Below are 6,276 nucleotides of genomic sequence, written 5' to 3' on the forward strand. Positions count from 1 at the left end.
AGGTACATGTAGTATGTTGCTGATAATGTTTTTACTCTATAGTTATATGTTTACCTTGATTTTCTTAATAACAAATAAACTTTAAATTTTCAAGGCTTGAAAAAAGTTGCTCAATTTCTTTCTTATCTCAAAGAAATGTTATCAGCACATGTTAAGTAAAAGTTCTAAGAAGTCAGTAGGAATCAACATAGCCATCCTTTCAGAGTGTTTATTGGCCGTGGTTCAACTCTGCGTTTTGACATAGATACACATTGTTATTATTTTTAGTTTCAACCTGTTTGATTTTGATCTTGTAAAGTTATGTATGATATTACGGCTCGGACTTTGTTCTCGGCCAACTTTTGTAGGTTCACCTTTTTCGGTATTATGTCTTGTTAAAGATAGCCAATAAACACTAATCAGAATTGCAATATCTTATTCTCTTCCTGAGATGGATCCACTTCCGGTACGACAGTTGCGAGCTAGGAGCGCCGGATGTCGTTCTTTTGGAAGATTTTTACCACAAACCATTAACAGCGGAGTGTTCGGTGCATCTCCTAGTGAACAAACGAATACGCTTATAATTTTATTTTCATAATTGTTCAGCAATACTTTTAGTTATATATAAGTTCAGTTTTAGGTCAACCAAGGCCGTCCACGGCTGCCGGGCTTTTGAGCCCGTCCCCATACCTCAGGAACGGAAGGAGCTATTTTTATCTTATTTTTTTAGAGTTGAGTTTTACGACATCAAAATATCGGTGAGTATCATTCAGAAGAATAGCAGCATTAATAAAATGAACTCTGCCGTTATAGTGAGGGGATTGTAGTGGGAAATATGTCATCCGGAAGGGAAACACTAACTATGACCCTTCTCTATGTACGTTTCACTGATTCTGGTATGTGCTTTGTTATGACGAGTCTTGCCATGTCTGAAACATGGTGACTTAACGAGAACAGGTTTTAAAGCATGTATGTATCGATATCTTGCGGTAATTGATTTTGCAAAGGGAAATAACCGTTGCAATGAATTTGGTGTGTACAGTGCGGTAATGCTTTTAATAAAGTTTCCTTTACACGAGATTTGAACTACAACTTCAACACTATTAGTCGACCTTGAGTTAAAATAAGAATGAATTACGTCTGCCCGTTTTGTGCGAAGAGCATGCTTCGCAAGAATTTGAGCAAGCACTTCCAAAGTGCTCATAAGATGGAGAAATTGAAGGCCAAAGCGGAATTTAATAAATTTAAGGCGTCTTTGTGTCCACGTGCAACAAAAGATGGCTAGATACCTGTCTAGTAGAGAAGTGCATATAGTCAATTTGCTTAAGGTTGTGAACATCATAAGTAAGAAAACCCTACACCATCCCTCATTTGTGATCATTATATGTACCCAGTTATATTGTTTATTCAGAGCAATGGTTACAAACAGAGGTTCCAAAAAGATTGTGAACATCATAAGTAAGAAAATCCTACACCATCCCTCATTTGTGATCATTATATGTACCCAGTTATATTGTTTATTCAGAGCAATGGTTACAAACAGAGGTTCCAAAAAGGTTGTGAAAATCATAAGTAAGAAAACCCTACACCATCCCTCATTTGTGATCATTATATGTGACCAGTCACGGGATTTTTGGCCCAAAACCACTTGTTGGGCCAAAATGAGATATGAGTAATTTCTGACAGTCATATTCTTTAGGATGAAAATACTGAAGAGTTCAATAATTTATTGAAACATTTGTATTCAAAGATGCAATAAATATGCGTCACTCAAATAAACACATTTCCCGCATTAAAACAACAACCACATATTTTCGAAACCATTCAAAATCATAAGTGGGTAAATAAATGGAAAAAATGGCAACCATGGCAACCAATAATGAAAAAAAGGCATTTTGGGGTTAAATTGCGGTTTAAATCTACAATAAATATCATCTGAAGCATTCAAAAATAATTTATTAGCAAATTGATATCCTCAAACCTTTCTGTTCCTGTACTTGGTGTATGTATTTGACATTCAAGAATATGTCCGAATAAACGAAACAAATTCAGCCATGTTCAAATAATCACAATTAATTGACATTATATCTTAACTTTCAACTAATACAAACCAATGTATGTCTAGAATTTGAAGTATGTTAAAACTGTAATTAACTATAATTTAACTTATTTGAGTTTTTTTTATCTTGGTTACCATGGTAAACATACTTAAAATCACACAAACTTCACCAATTTAACTCAAATGTGACGTTTGTATTGTTATTCATTGCTCATAAAACATGAAATGGTGGTAAATATACTTTTAATTTAATGAACATAACAATACTGCACTATTGTATACTAAGATCAGTTCATAAATGGGCACATTTACAAACATGAAAACAATTTATATAACATACTAACTACTTAGCATGTACAAGTCATTATAGACAAAAGTTAAAGCTAAAAATGTTTATATGCTTCAGGCTGGTTTTAAGAAAAGAAGAATCTGAAGACAAAAGGAAAGGGTGCTAAGGTTCATTTTATCAGGGTGTGAAGAATTTAGTTATTGTAATGTTGACAAACAATGTTATAAATGTCTTCAATTCAAGTAGTTATAGGCTTCAACTGCCGGATTTTTAAAGTTTGTATGAATAATAATCATATAGTGGTTTCCATTATGGCAGAGGAGTTCTAGAAAACAAAAGACAGGGTGTAGCACCCTTCTACCGCTCATTGCTAAAACCACAGTTTATTTCTTAAAATCACTGGTAGCTTAATTGTAAATAAAACATTTTTCTATTGAATAAGTAATTGTGTAAAAAAAATTGACACCCGTTTTTATCAGCTCAGTTACAGGATCATTCTCGAATCTTAGATTAAGTTATAAAGATCACATATTACATGTATCATAATATTGACACAATACCACTGAACACAACAATAATTTGAAGTATTTGATAGCATTAGGTCTAAGATGGTTGGTTTTTATGTGACTCCAGTGGCACCAAATGTTAAAATGTTTTGTGTTTTTTTATGGTCGTGGCACTGTAGGCTTTTGAGCAGACGCTTGTGTTGAAGCAATATGGGGCAATCTGGTCGTAGAGGTACCAGCGCCTTTTGGCATCCAGTCCTTTCAGCTGGATTCGCTCAGGAAAGTCTCTGGGCAATAGATGCAGGCTTGCCAACTTGAACCTCTATCTCATTGTCCTTGGCATGTTCTCTCACAAACACACTGAAGGGCTTGTCGGCAGCAATCCTGCAAAACAATGTTGATATGTACAGTACCTGGTGTTTAAAACAAATTGCGCACATTGCAACATTAGCTTTAAAGGGGCTGTACTCCGTATGATAAAATAGCGAAAACTGACATAAACTTGGCATCGATGTGTACAATGCATTTAAACTTACTAACTGAAGTACCACATAGTTTACAATTTATTTAAGTTTAGCACTTATTTCCTATTTTTCCATAACAAAAGATTACTGGGTATGTACTTTTTTGAGCCAATTTGGTGTGCAGTCCCTTTAATATCAAAATAAAGCTCTGAAAAAATGGTATAGTATAAAAAAATGTTTCATACACAGGCAGCGATACTGTCTACAATTATTTAGTTTTACCTGAAGTGATGGTACTTCTTCAGGTTTGGAATTGGCTTCAGGAGCTTCCTGGTATACTCCAACCAGTCATAGAATAAAACTGGTTTGGCAGGGCTGTGGAGTGTTGTGTCCACTGCGAGATGATAGCCGTACTGTTTCAGCCACTTCCTCCATTGTTTCAGCAGTGCGCTGCCTCCATTTGGTCTAACATAAATAAACATGTCATAATTACTATGTTATAACAAAAAAATATTTAACACAACCTTGTTTAACATCATAAGGTATTATTTACCACTTCAGTGTTTAATTTATGCACCAAACATCCATAAAATTATATACAACTTCCTTGTGGCAAAATTCCAATAGATGATAAAGAATATGTTCATTATGTGCCTAGAACTGTTATAAAATGACATAGTTGTTAAGATGAGCTATTTATCGTATGCGCACCTATGCTCATTTCTGAACTGATGTCATTGAAAAATCTTTTGCATGCTGACGTTTTATTTGGAGGTGATAGCTGACCAAAGTTTCAATGGAGTGAAACATTTGTGTTTGTGATTTCACTGTTTTAAAATCTGTGTTACTGAAAGCAATATCAGTCTAACAATAGAAAAAAAGAGCACCAAATTTAAAGAAATTCATTTTTACAACTTACCTTCCACAGACCAAAATGCCAGTCTGGACTGAACTTTGTGTGCCCTGCTTCCATCAAACTGAACTCTATATTTTTATGCAGGCCCTTCAGAACACGCCAGACACCATACCTTAAACATAGAATTACATATAATTTATTGAACTGACTGTCTTCAATATATGACATATAGGAAAGTTAATAAGAACATAACTAAGCCAGAACTAATTTATAAGATAAATTGATATTTTGAGATAACTGATAACATGGTCCTGACATAACTGGCAAAAACCTATAAATGTTATACTGTTCTTTTAATCTAATGCTGTAATGTTTCAATATGCAGTGCACATGAGATATACTTGAACACTGTTTTTGTCAACATACCCAATGACCGCATTGTTTTTATTTTGCCCAACACAGTTGTCCATATGCAGGCATGCGGATTCTTCCCCATAGGACAGTTCTTGGAAATGGTGGTGCAGCATAGATACAACACTATTTGCACCCTTGCCCACATCACAGCTATATTCTTCATCAATCAGATAAAATATCTGTGACCCTGAAAAGACAGAAACAACTTAAAATATAACTGATATATTGTATTGATCCTGTACTTTTATGTTCAAGTAAGAACTTTCATTTTGGTAATATTAAGGATATAAACAAGAGCATCACATAATTAATGTGAACGCTCCTCTGTTTTATTTAATGAATTTACAAAACATGAAAGTTTTGAATTTAACCTATAAAAATTCAGAAAGTGTAATAAACATTAACCAATTCAATATAACAAAATTTACCTGAGGATTCACAGCACACCCCAAAGCAGCCGCACTTCCTGGCCGTTTTGAAGAATATTGGCCCCACTTGCTGTGCATAGTGTGGGTAGAACACTTGCTGGGCATAGTCGAAACTGTAATGGATTGAAGTTCCATGTGCAGCAGGGGCTTGACCTGAAATTGTACATTTGAACATAAGACTTCCAAAAACTATCTACTTACTGACGTGCGAATTGCTCAAAGGTATTCATAGTGTATTTAAATGTCTTTAATATGTTATACCTTTGAAACCCTGCAATTATGACCTTGATAGAACTATACATGCCAGTTGCAACTAGTTGAAGCATGAAAAGAATAATAATTGTGATGGGAATATGTCTTTTCTTGATCATTTTCATTGTGTATCAGTTCTTTTCAAAGAAGAATTAGCCAGAGCCTGAGAGGTAATTAAAAACTTTCATGAAAGTGATATCTGTAATAAGGACTGTGTAACAGAAATTTACTGCAATTTCAAATATATTTAATAATATAGAAGAAAAAGAAGTTTGCATTAAATATCATGTTCAGATCAGTCTCTCATACCAGTTTGCTTATCATACCCTATTAATTGGATGTTTTGTAATAGTTATTTGATAATGTTATTAAATTTGGAAATAATTTGTTACAAACAAGTAGACAGTCTGAAATAAAATTCAAGGATCTTTGACAATTCCATACATGTACCTCGTATCTTATTTGGTTCTGGGAGGGTTTCAAAGTTTACTTTGGTAACATCACACTGCTGACGATAGTAGTCCCTCCCAGTTTTCACATGCTGAAGATGTTTATTAAATTTTCTCAAGTTAGCCATTTTTTCCTCTTCCGTCAACCTTGCACTGTTTGCAATTTCATGGGTATATCTCTGGCATTGTGCACAGAGATCAGTTGATGGCTTCATAACAAGTATGTTTGGGCATTGCTGCAGCCATATTTTGCGAAATTCTGCAAGGCAAACTTCTCGGTAATGTGCATCTTTAGCAGCTTCATTATACAAAACATGTATATCTGCCTTTGTGTTGTCAGATGGCAGCAATACCAAGTTTTTGAACTGCCTATAGCTCGGGTGACGCCTCGGCAGTCTTACAGCATTTTGTACACCATAGTTAATCCGGAATTTTCTAATATTTTGTACATCATGCATCGTCAAAGCGTGCTTGGGCAATCTAAAGGAATTTCCATGTGTTCTACAGTCAAGGCCCTTATCTGATAAATCACGTGCTATTGCATCAATTGTTTTTCTATGCAAACCATGTGAATAGGCAA

General features: G+C 34.6%; 1 pseudogene; it reads right to left on the bottom strand.

Annotated features, from left to right (window-relative positions):
• Positions 1-1,749: 1,749 nt before the first annotated feature.
• On the bottom strand, positions 1,750-6,053 carry LOC128238865 (uncharacterized; annotated as a pseudogene).
• Positions 6,054-6,276: the final 223 nt, after the last annotated feature.

The sequence above is a fragment of the Mya arenaria genome, chromosome 6 (genome assembly GCF_026914265.1).
Source record: "Mya arenaria isolate MELC-2E11 chromosome 6, ASM2691426v1".
NCBI lineage: Eukaryota > Metazoa > Mollusca > Bivalvia > Myida > Myidae > Mya > Mya arenaria.